This window comes from Amphiprion ocellaris, chromosome 3 (genome assembly GCF_022539595.1).
Source record: "Amphiprion ocellaris isolate individual 3 ecotype Okinawa chromosome 3, ASM2253959v1, whole genome shotgun sequence".
NCBI lineage: Eukaryota > Metazoa > Chordata > Actinopteri > Pomacentridae > Amphiprion > Amphiprion ocellaris.
In genome coordinates, this window is record NC_072768.1 from 33,225,088 (window position 1) to 33,239,782 (window position 14,695).

Below are 14,695 nucleotides of genomic sequence, written 5' to 3' on the forward strand. Positions count from 1 at the left end.
AAGGAGAGGAGTCGGAGGAGGAGATGGAGGGAGAAGGATGTGGGATACCTTGAAGGAGCAGCACACTTAAAGAAGACAAAGCGTTATTGCTGCGTGGTTACACAGCGTCGAGCGGGAGGTCTTTCGCTTCCTCCTCTATCTCACATACACAAATACACACTGGGGGCAGAGGGGACGCCTCTGTGGGCACCAAGGTCTTTCCTCCCTGTAAATTAAAACCATTAATAACCAACTGGGAGAAGAGGGGGAGGGGGAGATGGATGGAGGCTGGAGAGAGGAAGAGATGTAGGGGAGAAAGTGGGATTTGGGGATGGTGATTTTGAAAGAAAGATTGGTGGAGCTGATGGGAAACTGCAACATCGAACGAAAGTGCAGAAAAATAATGGTGGAGAGAGACGGAGGGAACTTTAGGGGAGCCTGATATGGCTGCAATAAATCACTGTGATTGGCTGAAAAGAGATGTTCTAGTGAACCTCATAGCAGTGTCCGGTGGCTGCGCACTGTAAAACTAATTCTGTAAAAAAATAATTACATTTTAAAAAAAGTGAAAACCTGGTAGCTAGACTGCCAAAAAAAATACACTGAAATAGACTAAAAAATAATAGAATGTTCAAACTTTATGAAAATGTGAAAAAGTGAAAAGAAGAGACAGCTAGCTGTAAAAAGAAAAAAGAATATATTTTAAATATGGTAAAACAGTAATTTTGCAGTCTTACATTAAAAAAGAAAAAAAATCTGTCATTAATATACTTTTTTTTTCAAAAAATGAAAAATATCTATTTATTCTGATTTAGATATAATAAAACTAATTTTATGGTCACACAAAAAATGAATTACTACACAAATTACATAATATAAGTTCTAATAAAATTTATAAGATATAATAAAACTGATTTATTATTATCTTTTATTTATTATGAAATGTTTTTCTTAGATATAAAACCTGTAAAATTGCAGTTTAAAAAATATTTACAATTTTTCAATCCTTAATATTTTTTCAAACAATGGAAATTATCTGTAATATCAATTATTTTTGCTGATAGAAATGTATTTAAAAGGTGTATGCCAAAATGTTTTATCATGATAAATTACTGTTTGTAAAAATAAAGATTTTTGATGTGGACATTATTTATTATTTTTGCCCTTTTAAAAAAAAATCTGTGATTTTCTTTTTATCTGTAATATAAATGTACAGCAAAAATCTGTTTAAAACTAGTTTAAACAAATGTTTGCTGTTTGTCTATCCTTAATACAAATATTTTTCGTTGAAATAACAGTAAATATCTGTAAAAACTTTTTTCTTGCAGATTTAAATATAGTAAAAACAAAAAGTGCATTTTTACACTCAAACATTGTAAAAGAACACATTGCTATTTTTGTGAATATTTTTAAACATATTTCCTTTTTTTTTACATCTTAAAGATACATATTTTTCTTAAATATAACAGTAAATATTTGTATTTATTCATTTTATGCAGATCTAAAACAATAATTGTGCAACAAATGGTGAAGAACCTATTAGAATTTGTACAAACAGTGTTTTGATGTGGGCATTATTTAGTTTTGCCCTGTTTATTTTGCGGTCAACAAATAAATTCATACTTCATTTTTTACAGTGTTGGTGAAAACGTGTATGATATGTATCTGCCAGCTGTGTCTGCACTGAAAAATACTTGAAGTGTCAGATGCAGCCAGATGTGTTCAGCAGCAGCAGTGAGCGAAGCGATGTCTGCAAAGCTTCGTCCCTCGAGTGGCTGCATGTTTGTGTGTGTTTGTGTGTGTCCTTGTGACCACTAATGTCTCATCTGTCATCTGGAGTAGAACAACGTGAAACAACAGCACTGATTACAGGGAGAAGAGACGACAGGTGAAGAAACTGAAAAGAGTTTGAAAACAAGGACAAAAGAAACGGAGAGATAATTTCTGGATTGTTCCATTTAATTAGTTTACTGGGTTCTGTATTTTGTCTTTGCAGCTGATAACTTTGTACTAACCACGGTAATTGCTGAAAACTGGCTCCGTGTAAACAGTATGAGTTTGACAAGACAAGAAACGAGATCGGACATTTAGACGGGTTGTAAACAAACTCATAATTTAGCCTGACAACTGAAGGCAGCACAGAGGAAAGCTGCTACAGCAAATACAGTGAGTGAAGTTTGAACCAGGAGTCTAAATAGGTGTGACCGGCATTTCTCCATGTTCTGCAGCATCTTGAGGACCTCTAGAGCTGTTTAAACTCATAAGATGCAGTATTTGATATTACTTTAATTCATAAGTTTGCAAATTGGAGCAAAAATAATGTATTTTTGCTTTTAGCTGCCAAATTTCACCTTTAAAATCAAATAAATATTGATCAGGTGCAATCTTAAACTTAGAAAACTGATAAAACCAATCGGCATATATGAAACAATATGAATTGTAGTTAGCCTTAAGTGTTACTTAGCTGAAACCACACACCTAAAGTGAAACCATGCATGAATATTACTGAAATCATCTATACACCATGTATATAGTGAACTTGACATATTTAAGTAAACAAAAAACTGAAAAATGTTAATTATTTTTGGCTTTTTATGTGTACAAAAAAGTATTACAGATGAATGCATTCCACCTGGTTTTGGTAGAAGGAAATTTCACATTTACACACTCGCACATAGATAAATGTAAGCTACAATATAAGATACTAGTCGAACAGAATCTGGACACTGTGACACCTTGTGGGCAGGAGGAGGTCGGGATCAAGCTACAGTCCAACAAAAAGATAGTTTAAGAAAAGATTCCTCCAGTGGAATCTTTCTGTAAACACCACAGGTTCCAGATTCTTTTGAATGGAAACCGTGAAGGTGATGGATACATGGCTCAGTCTGACACTGGGATGTCCATTTTTGAAAAATTGGACGTTTGTGGCTTAAAGAACAAGGCCAACATAGCAGAGACCCATGCAGCTGTCCTGCTGAAGCTCAGGGGATGTTATCTGTGGTGTTTACAGCACACTGGGGCTTTTATTCACTGACTTTAAGGCTGTTTCTTCTCCCAGTTACTACATGTAAGCTGGTAAAAGTCGGTGATACCACCTCCCTTTTAAGGAAAAACTCAGGGAACCTTTGCCTTGTCTTTAACGTGTGAGCTTCGTAGCTTACACAAATACAAATATGAAGCAAATACATCAGATGACAAATGTCTAGAAGGAGATGATAAAAGGGTTAAAAGAAGTTGACGTAGTCTTAGACTTTCTGTATCTGCAGGTATGCAAGGTTCTGCTAAGGTTCACATCGTCTTGCTTAGCCAGACTATTCTGTTGTATATAATGTCATTTTGCTATTCAATACATATATTATCCGAATCTGGACAGATACAGAAGTAAAGAGCAACTTGACTGGTTGATAATTCTAATGTTAAATTTTATTTCTAGGTCCCTTCACATTAATTAGGGTGATTTATAATAATCCTAACAAACTTTTATGTAATAGCTGCCTTGTTTCTACTATGGCATAATTAGAAAAAAAAATTTTTTTCGAAAACGTGCTGCTGCCATACCAAATAGAGTCCATGAATTATGTATATTTTATCCAGTAGCAGTATTTATCATTATCAAGCGTATTGCAGAAAGTGGTTCTTCAAAATGTCAACAAGTGGCATAGTTTTGATTTTATTCATTTACTCACAGGGAGAAGAACACTGTCACTGAAATGGATAATCCATTGCAAGAAGCTACTTGCTGCAAGACCTAAGTCGTCTGTGAAACTAGAACTTTTCAGTGAGGTAGGTTGCTAATCTGGAGGTGGTTGTTTCGTGCAGTGAAATGGATTTAAAAAAAAAAGGAATAGGTAGATAACGGAACGCAGGCTGACGACTATACAGTGGCATGCTTATAACAGACTAGGGTTCACATGACTAAAGCTATGTGTCCACTGGATCTGTTTTTCCCACATATGAAAGCGCCACGTCTGAAAATCGCCCGCTTGGTCACTAGCAGGCCACTACGTGGTCACATGACAGCGCTTATAGCTTGAGTCCAGCAGATGCGCCAGACCAACGTGGCAGCTTGGCAACTTTCTCTTTTATTTCGAAAATACTTCAGTGAAAAATATTTCTGAAAGCATTTGAGGCGAGAAATAACTTGTGCAGTTGCTGAATCTGTCCTTGTTTTAGTTCAGCAATGGCTAGTTTGACGTTTGACGAAAGTTTAGTGATGCGTCGGACCTCCACGCTCTGCATTAAATTTGCATAAAGTAGAAGTCGAGTCTACTTTATGCAAATGAGCTTCAGGGAGACGCACCAGATCGCACCTCGACACGCATCGCAACAGAACCAGCATGTAACGTGGTGTATTTCATATAGACAATGAATGGGATGTGGGAAATTGCCAGATCCAGTGGACACCTACCTTTACAGTCAGGTCAGTACATCTGTCCCTTTAAAAGGTGGAGGACACATCTAAAATATGCTGCAGTTCCTTCACTGTTCACCTGATTTGGTTGTAAATAACCTCAATTAAAACTGAAAGTCGCACTTATCTTGATTCTTTCATTTCAAATCCATTGTTGTGGTGTGCAGAGCTGAAATGCTGAAAATTGCATCAATGTCCAAATATTTATGGACATGACTGAGTATTGCGGCATCTCCCCAAGTCCAGAAGAGTCCATGCAACATCTACGCTACAAGGACAGTAGTGCACGTGCTCAGCAGTAATGTGTATGCGTGGAATACGAAGACGCCAACCTGTGGCGTATGTATGCAATGGAGTCCTTCCATTGGACTCCAACTGGACTATAAAGTAGTGTAATAACTATACGTCCTTGGTGTCGGCGGACGTTGGTGCACATAGTAATATTCAGGCTTGAAACACCACAGCTAGAACATATGAAGTCCATCAGTGTTGTCAGAGTGGCAAATCAATAATATCGACCCATGCATTGGGTTGGGTTGTTGCATGTAGTTCAGGGCTCCAGTCTGTGACCAAAATGATTAAAATTTCAAGTAGTCGCATACTGCTAGTGCATGATGATCATGAAGCTGTATTGGTGTCATTTTAACCAGCACAGGCAGCTACTGTGTTAACCACAGTGAAAAAAAATGTTAGTCTGGAGCCCTGCTGTTGGATAATAGTTTGTATCCCGGCGCTACGAGAGTAAGGCAGGTACTTGTGAAATTTGCAGTAAATGAATCAAGATGTTTTGAATGTACAAAAGTTCATTTCTGTGCTGTCGGAAAGTCGTTTTTTTCTCATCCGATATTGCAAAACTGGATAATTTTCACAAAAATACATCTTAATATCTGATTAAATGATCATCATTTTGTTTCCAACAACACAAAGCACAACATTTTATTATTAAAGTATATATTTTATCAACTTTCCTTGTGAGGCGGCTTATGAATACAGGAATGTGAAAATGAATGTACGTTCTTGCCGTAGGCTGGCTTTAGAATAACATCTAATAATTTCATAATAATATTGAACACTGTAGAAGCAGTGGGATTCTAAGAGTGATATTTTATTTCTTTTCTTGATCGTGCATCAAGACACCTACAGACCACAAAGTACATGTTTGGGTGACTTTTGGTGCAGTATGAGTCACTGATAGGGCAGAATTCCTCCTACTGGGCCCAATAACTCACCTGCCACAGGTCAAAAGATGCTCCTGAGCTCATCAAAGTAGCGTATTGTGTTTGTTAATGCTCACAAAGAGCTATAAGTACTCATGTAATTGTTGTAGAAATGTTACAGTTTGTGCATATACTAATTAGAGAAGTAGTTGTAATAATAACACTCTGTAGGGAGTACAAATGGCTTTGGTTTCTTGTAGTAAAAGCCACATCTACCGATCAAGGTTGCTGATATTGCCTAGCAACCGTTGGCCCGCCACATCAATTCAGTTTTTTCTTTTTTTTGTTGCTTTCCTCTCTGTTGTTCACATGTTCATTTATGTTCATTGAAATCTGCCAGATAGTTCACCGGTTTCATAAGCAGCTCCAGCCTTGAGTCAGCTCACTGAGTTTTTCATCAATACACAACACACAGAAGCACTGATACATGCCTATTCTCAGACGAGCTCACACACCCATTTAATGACACACACACACTCACACACACTCGCACACACCTTTGAATGTGTTTGGTGCTTACAAAAAAGATGTTACAGTGTCAAACCAATATCTGTCTCTTCACCGCTGCCTACCTCTCCATTTTCAGCTCAAGGACGGAGGAAGGAGGAGGGGAAAAACAAGAGTGAGAAAGTGATGGAGAGAGCAAGTGACAGGGAGAGAGAGATGAAGCTTTAATATTAACACAGGCGGGCTATTCAATAAATGTTAGAGAACATCTGCAATTACATATGAATGCCTCGATGATGCATGAAAAGAGCTCTGGCACTGAATACTTTCTCTATAGAATTATATATGTGCAGTCAATTCAGTGTTAAACAGCCCATAAAAAGGTTTAATTATTACACTAAATACCTGTAAAGGGCATTTTGCGTTTCATTTTTTTGTGTGTAAAACATCAATTTGCAATAATTGGTGTTTTTGCCTGGATATGAAGAGCCTCCAGACTCGCTGTGTTAGTGGGAGCTGGTGTGGCGCCCCACGGCTCGGAGCTATAGGTTGATGCCCACACAAATGAAAGCACAGGGGGGTCGGGAGTTTTGATGTGGGACTGAAATAGCTGGAAGTGTGGAGCGTTTTCACCAAAGAGAGAGTAGCTGGTTGGAAATTTAAGAAGCTTAGGACACAGAGAAGTCTCATTCGCAACGAAAAACAGTTTAATGGCATAAAAATATTACCGTAACATTATGGAATGTTCTTCTGAAGTATGTATATCAAAGTAAGATGCAGACTTTTGAGGAATTTATCACTGTCACATCAGGGGAGAGCACACTGTTACTACAGCACTGATTTGATTCATGTTTTTGTCGGTAGAAATTCACACATAAGCCGGGGTCAGATGCTGAGTAGAATTTTAAGAATTCCTTCCCTAGAGAATGTAAGTGACAAATAAAATCAGCCTGAAGGAACAGACTACTGCTGGCCTTTACAACAATAAATCCGACTGGATTACATTAGATCCCCTGTTTTCCTCCTTGTCAAAAAAGTGTTTGGTTATTGTTATTCAACTTTAAAATTTGACAGTGTGCAGAATGACGTACAATATCATCTGTCGAAGGAGGCACATGTCAGTACTTAACCTTAAAAAAATAATTTTCCACTTAGCACTCACTATATGGAAAAGACATTTTTTCAGTTCATGCAAACAAACTGGCATTTAAGTGTTAACATCGTGGAAATTAATCAGTATTTGGTAATTATGATTAGGATTTAGATTTAAAAAAGTCATTGAAAGTAAAAATTAACATTAATATGTGAGAGTTTTTGGCGTGGACATTTTTGTCTTTAAGGACCTCAGTGTAACTTTTTTAAATTGACACCTAGGGGTTAAATATGTGTTGAACACCTGCACATTTAAGCAGGATTTTGGGAAATCAAAACTAGAGTCGGGGCCAGTCATTGTCGAAAGAAAAACTAGCAATTCCAAAATTCAGTAGACATTTTTAGCATGTAAGTTCCTGTCCAGAGGTTGTTGTTTCCCGTAGTGAAGGAGATTTTGAAAATGGTAACACATGGATACTAGAAGAGGAGGAGAAAGCTTAAATACATGGTCATAGGTGGCTTATACCCACAGTCTACATCCAGTGAGTCGGAATATCGAGCGATTTGCGTCCAAAACCACACAAACACCTGGCTGACATTAGATATTCTAGACTGAGAACGGAAACCAGGTAGACAAAGTGCATGTGCAGTTGTAATGCAAATAATTACCTTCATATGACAAACAAAACTCTAATTTTATAGTAACATACATTGTCTGCTTTGAATGCATAACTAATTGTACCTCGTCGCCTGCAGCAGCTGTGCAGAGAGAAAGGATCTTTCCGTACATTTGTTTCTCTCATTTTTGCGAAGATCATGTATTCGAAACACAAGGAAGTTGTTCAGTTTTGGCTCAAATGTTCACTTGGACCTGTGCCCTAACTGACGTCTGATTCTTGTGCCGAATGTTTTTGAAGCACATCACGTTACATCTCAAGAATGTCAACGAACTTTCTTAAAATTTGTCGTAAATGCCCATCTTGACTCGAATTGAATGAAATTCAGAAATACTTAATGATCCAAGAGGGGAAATTGCTAACGTTACAGTTGCTCCTGTTTAAAGTGTTAGATATTTAAGTAGTACAAAAATATATAAACACAAAACAGAAAAATGTGTCTTAAAACAGTAGAAAAAGCATAAAATGTCAAAAAGACTTTGTTCTAAGTAAATAAAAATGTAAATAAATGTTGTTATAAGAAAAGCACCCAGAGAGCCAAAAGGTTGTTCAGTCATTGTATCATTTCAGACGGATGAAATTTTGAAAAACGTTGTGTCAGAAATCATGGCACTATAGAATATGACCATTTAATATAGATGTACGCACAAACAAAATGACCTTGCACTGAGTACAGACGTGTGTTATGCATGTGTACATTATGTACGGATACCGAATCACATGACCTAAATATGTGGCAGGCGACGGGAGTTGATGGGACTCAGAAACACCCCCACAATTTAATCAACTATTCCTTATATCATTTCCCACGAATAAGTCCGCAGTGGTTGATTTGTAGTAGGATCGCAGTCATGTGATCGTCAGCAGGCAGCTGACGTAGCGTTCACTTGTTGTCATAGTTACAGTGACACCATGTCGCTATCTGGCAATGATACGGAAATCTTGAACAAATCCGTGGATCCAGACTATAAGCTGCATTACTGTCAAAATCTAATCACTTGGTCCTTGTGTCATTTCTGACCTTCCCTGAAAATTTCATCCAAATCCAAATCTGCCACCAGTTTTAAAATGTGCGTGAAGCCTCCAGGTTTTCTTGCAGCAACATCCATGTTTAAAGCATGGTCTGCTGTCATTACTACAAATCTATGTGACATTGGAATCAGCTTTATTCTCCACACGTGAACACTTGCACAGAATTTGACCCTTTTTTATTTGTCTTAATTACCTTAAACACTTACAAGCCTTCAATACATATTTTATATGTATCTGGACAGATACGGATGTAAACTGCAACTTGGCTGGTTGGTAATTCTGTTGTTATATTTTATTTTTATTTCACTTACCATTTATTGGGGTAATTTGTAGCATTTATAATGAACATTTAAGCAACAGCTGCCTTGTTTCTACTAGAGTATAATTAGAAAAAGGCGTTTTTTAAAAGACACGCTGCTGCCATACCAAGCAGAGTCAATGAATTATGTATATTTTATCTGTTAGAAGTATTTATCATTATCAGTCCTGTTACAGAAAGCGGAGGGAGAGGTGAGAAAATGAATAAAGGGAAAGAGATGAAGTGATGCAACGCGGAAGGGCTTATAAAAAAAAAGAAGAGAAAGTCAATTAAAGCTGCATGGGACGGCCATTAGCATTCTGCCAGCATTGTTTAGCAGTGACAAGATGAGCTGTTGTGTGTGTAATTATGTTATTAGCTTTTTAATACACATCCGTGTGCAGTCATTTAATTCTGGTAGCGTTTCCCGTCCCAGTGATGGGTCGCTGATTGCTGCACTCAGCCGTTTTATTAGGCCTAATTAAATTAGCGTTATTTTGGTCCCGCCGTCAGCGACACACTCAGCGCAGAGGCGGTGTCATGAGGAGCGGCGTGTGTTTGTGCAGAAATCTACATGGTTGTATTTGCGAGCACTTTCCTGTCCTGATTTGTGTGTGTGTAGCTGCATTTGTGTGCTCAGTAAAAAAGAAGAAATATGAGATTTACAACGGCAGCAGCAGCAGCAGCAATATAATTAGGAGTTAAACACAGGCTTATCCTCCTTATGTCGTCCATCGTGATGACTTCATGCAAGGAAGGAGAACGTGCACATTCAGACGTCTGTGTGTGCGTTTCATTCGGTCACAGTCGTGTCTCGGTGTGTGATCGCTGCAGGGACGCCCGTCATTACTCACCATCCTCCTCTTCCTTCCTTCACTATTTTGTTGCTCTTCTTTCCTGGAACCTTTCCATCTCTCATCTCTGCTTCTCAAACTCCTGAACTCACACATTTTTCTGCTTCTAGTTTCCCACCTGCTGACCGTCTCTCTCCACACGCCTCGGCTTCTTTCTGGTTTTTTTCGGTCTCAGTAGTTTTCCTTTTCGCGCCGGGGGGTGGGGAGGTGAGGGGAATGCAGAGCCGAATTTCCAAAACGTGGGCCGGTTCCTCAAAAAGATCTGCGTTTTTTGAGTTTTTAAATGATTAGTCTTACTGAATAAGTAGCGTGTCAGAGTTTTTGTTGTATCTACCACAATATTCAGCCTCACGGGGGCCCAAACACTCTGAAAGGTGCGGCTGGTTTAGTGCAGGCCATTAGCGAAGCCAACAAAAGTAGCTTTTTGTTTGTGGCATTTTCAATTTGAACACTGAGGCAGTTTTATTACTCACGTGTTTGGGAAGTGCCTGCTACTTTATGCTCTGACCTGTCACTTGTTAGACTGTAATTCACCTCGAATCTGGGTAAAAAAACAAAAAACAACACGATTCCGGTAAATTCTTTTGTCTTTTATTGAAATGAAGTAATAGACAAATCATTTCCCACCAGGGCAGAATAAGACGACTTCTCACTTTGTACAATGTAGACTTGTGTCATAAATGTTTAATTACTAATAAGTACTGCAGATGGATAATTGATGTTAATTTGACATTTTCCTTTATACAAGTGTTAAAATAGATTTATTAAAAGAGGTAAGAAGCTGCAGGTGTAGAGGGCTCAACACAAACACATATAATATACATAGGGAGAAGTCACACATTGTGCAGAGTGTGTGTGTTACTGCTCAGAAACAAATCACACACACACACACCTATGACCCAGTGTATGCCAATGAAATGTAGACGGAAGGTAATTAAACATGGATCAGGCTGCTCTTTATCAAGGGCTCTTCACTGCTGGGCTAAATTAACCTCTGCCCACACACACACACACACACACACACACACACACACACACACACTGTGCCTTAGAAATCCATTCACACACATTAAGACGCACATTTGCATACACAGATATACTTGTACATACAGACATGGGGAATGCACAATAGAAGAAGCTTTCTGACAGCAATTCATAGTAACACCTCATTTTAAAAAAAAATATTATTGAAACCACTTATTTATTTTTTTCGTTGTGTGAACTGAGAGAGAAAAAAGATGAAAGCACATTACAACAGTTACCTAAGCAGAGTAATGAACCAAACTGTTGATCTGAATGGAGGCTCCTTGTGCTCATCGCTGCACATCGTCCAGCATTTCCTGTAGTGAAAGTGAAGAATCAGTGTTAAAACGTATTGTTCACTTTCACTTTGCTGACCTAAACTTGCAAAAGAGTCTGTGAAAAATGAAGGCATTTACTTTAGAACAAACATGGAGCTACTCTGTGCTATTAAGCAGCACACGTTTTCATAAAAAAAAAAAAAAAAAGCAAATCTGTCACTGTCACTGGGTGTTTTTTTCACCAGTCCAAGCAATCCAGACGTGACCGATTTATGTCAAATACAGTCTGCTGCTCTACATATAAAGCTACTCTTTAATGGCGTTATTCACACATTTTTTTTAGATTTAGAATCAGACTGAAAACTTGTCATTAACTGGATTGTTTTAATTTGTTTTGTTTGGTTGCGTTAGGCTTTACAGCTGAAATATAATGTATAAAAATATATATTTTTTATGCTTTAGAGTTGATGAAAATGTTTTTTTTTTTTTTAAATTTAACTGCTTTTTAACTGCTATTTAGTTGCCTATGAATGAAGTTTTGGCCTGTGAGGAAGTAAGATTGAGCCTGGTTTGCCTTTGCATTTACTTCGTCATATATTCACTACCATTCAAAAGTTTGGGGTCACCCAGACAATTTCATGTTTTCCACGAACACTCACACTTTTATTCATGTGCTAACATAACTGCACAAGGGTTTTCTAATCATCAATTAGCCTTTCAACACCATTAGCTAACACAATGTAGCATTAGAACACAGGAGTGATGGTTGCTGGAAATGTTCCTCTGTACCCCTATGGAGATATTCCATTAAAAATCAATCCTTATTTACCACAACAACAATGTCTAGACTGTATTTCTGATTATTTAATGTTATCTTCATTGAAAAAAAAATACTTTTCTTTCAAAATATGGACATTTTTAAGTGACCCCAAACTTCTGAATGGTGGTTTATGAAAAGAAGAAGAGTAAGTGTGTGTGTGTGTGTGTGTGCATTTAAGTGTGATTCAGAGGTGCTAAACAGGAACAAGAATCAACTATGAACTGATGGAGTTTCTGCTTGAAAGTGGCGTTAAAGCAGTGACTTGGAGGGTGTTGTGTAGTGAGTTCCAGTTGTGCGCTGCTGCACAGCAGAAAGACTGGCGACTATAAGTAGTCGGTTTATGGAATGGTGAGCTTCATGTAATCACTCGACCTCGTACAGTAAACATTATGGGCGAAGTGAAGAAGAGATGACAGACTGTTACTTTTTGTGTTTTATGAACACTTTGTACATTTATTGCAATTTACGATTGACTGCTTCTTATCTTGTTACACTTAATAAATACAGCAGGTAGCACTTTTTAATCTTTCAATCTTTACATTGCTGTTTATGGTAATTCCATTAAAACACCAAGTCACATTCCTTGTTTGTGAAAACCTGCTTGGTAATATATGGGTCATTCCAGAATTGGAGGACATTTGGGCTTCAAAATATAAGAGAAATAAACCTTCTCTGTTACAATTTTCTGCTCCTTATTCATCAGTCATACCTAATAAACTATCAAGGCCTTGATTGGCTCAGCTCACACATCAATGGTACCATTTTATTCAATCTGTTATTTGTTGTTTGCTGACCCTACTCTAATCACAGTAACAGGGTTGCTAGTCCATGCTAATGTTAGCTTTTTCTTAGGAGTAGAAACTAGATATTTAGCTGCTGTTACTGCTGACAAGGAGGACAAACTGACTGATGGAAAAAATGAAGAACAAAGTTATAAGAATTATTCTTATCCTGATAATATGAGGTAGAGTGAGATATTCAATCAAGGCTGACAATGTGATGAAATTATGACAAATAGAAGAGAAGACATAGCTTTGCTCTACCCATTCTTTTAGAAAACTGTTTGATGATGTTAATTCCAGGGTTTCATGTGATTCACTGTTTTCTTCTTCTTCTACCAGCTAAATAGGTTATGCTAACAGGACTGTTGGGACACACATTCCATGCATGATTATTATTATTTGTGATTAAAAAAAACGTTCCCACAATTACAAGAGACGTCAATGAAAAAATAACACCAAAAAAGGAGATTTAAATTTCACTTTAACTGTTTTATTTGAAACTCAATTTGGTCTTCAGGGGGGTGGGACAATAGAAAAATGGCATTTTAGGGGGAACTCCAGACGTATTTGGTGTTTTTAAAAATATTTTCAAACTTTCTTTTCTAATTTTTTTTTTTATTTTATTTTATTTTTTTTTTTTAGATTTGGTCTCGGGACAAATACATTTACACAACAACTGCATGTTTTAGTATTTTGTACATGATTTGAAATTTAATTGGTAGAACGTAAAATATCCTCCAATTCTGGAATGACCCAAATCCTTTCTGACTCTGATTTTGGATTCCTTAATTTCACAAAATGACCAATGCAACCCTTCCTGCAGATAAGGAATGTAATTGCTTCACTAGCTTTTAATTCTTGACTGGTGTTTTTTGAACAACTAATTGCAATTCTATGTCCTGGTTGTCTGTGGATGGTTTAGAGGGGAGGATAAAGGGCTGTTCTGATGACATTTTGCTTGCCCAGAAGAATAAATGTACCGACCAGGTCTGATGCCAGTGAGAGCTGAGGGATTTATCTATAAAGAGAAAAGACACTCAAAGTCACCAGGTAGAATAGAAGGGGTATAGAAGCAGCTCAGAAACCACCTTGATGAATGGTAGCGCTGCAGTAAACACCATCATCATCATCATCATATTATTATTAATCTTGTGGTTTAAGCTTCTAAAAACAGGATTTTGGCTGCTCAGTTATGCAACAGTCGCCCTCCGTCCCTCCTTTGTTGTCGCTGCTGCTGCTGTGGTTTGTCTTGTCCAGGTGCTCGTGTGGATCAGAGTAGTTTGCTGCTCTGGCCAGCTGTTCGGCCACCTGCAGAGGTGAGACAAAAGAGAAGCGCAGGGGTGAAACAGAAACAAAGAGGGATGAGGGATGAGAAACGGAAGAACACAAGGATACCGAGATTAGGGAGAAAATTATACGGACGGGGGGACAACAAAAACAAAAAAAAAAAACAGGGAAAACTGACAACAAAAAGCTTGCAGCTGAGAAGTGAAGGCAGATTCTACCTTTTAATCCACACTGAGTAGAACAGGTGCAGCCTTGGGTCCGAGCGCTGCGTGTTTTCTGGCCTAAAGCCTTTGTGTTTTAGCAGCAGATGCTCTTCATTCGTCGGGTGATTATGGACAGAAAATTACAAACAGCAACCCTGGGGGGAATTTTATGCAACAGAAAAAAAAATAGAAAATATATCACTTTATTAATCAAAGACTGCAACCAAGCATTTTTTTTTTCATGAAATGAATATCATGGTAAAATAAAACAGCAGATCACAGAGCTGCATGTGGA

General features: G+C 37.7%; 1 long non-coding RNA gene across 1 annotated transcript in view; it reads left to right on the forward strand.

Annotated features, from left to right (window-relative positions):
• LOC111577630 (uncharacterized) overlaps positions 1 to 14,695 on the forward strand; it is a 171,485-nt gene that overhangs the window by 140,778 nt on the left and 16,012 nt on the right. The window lies entirely within an intron of this gene.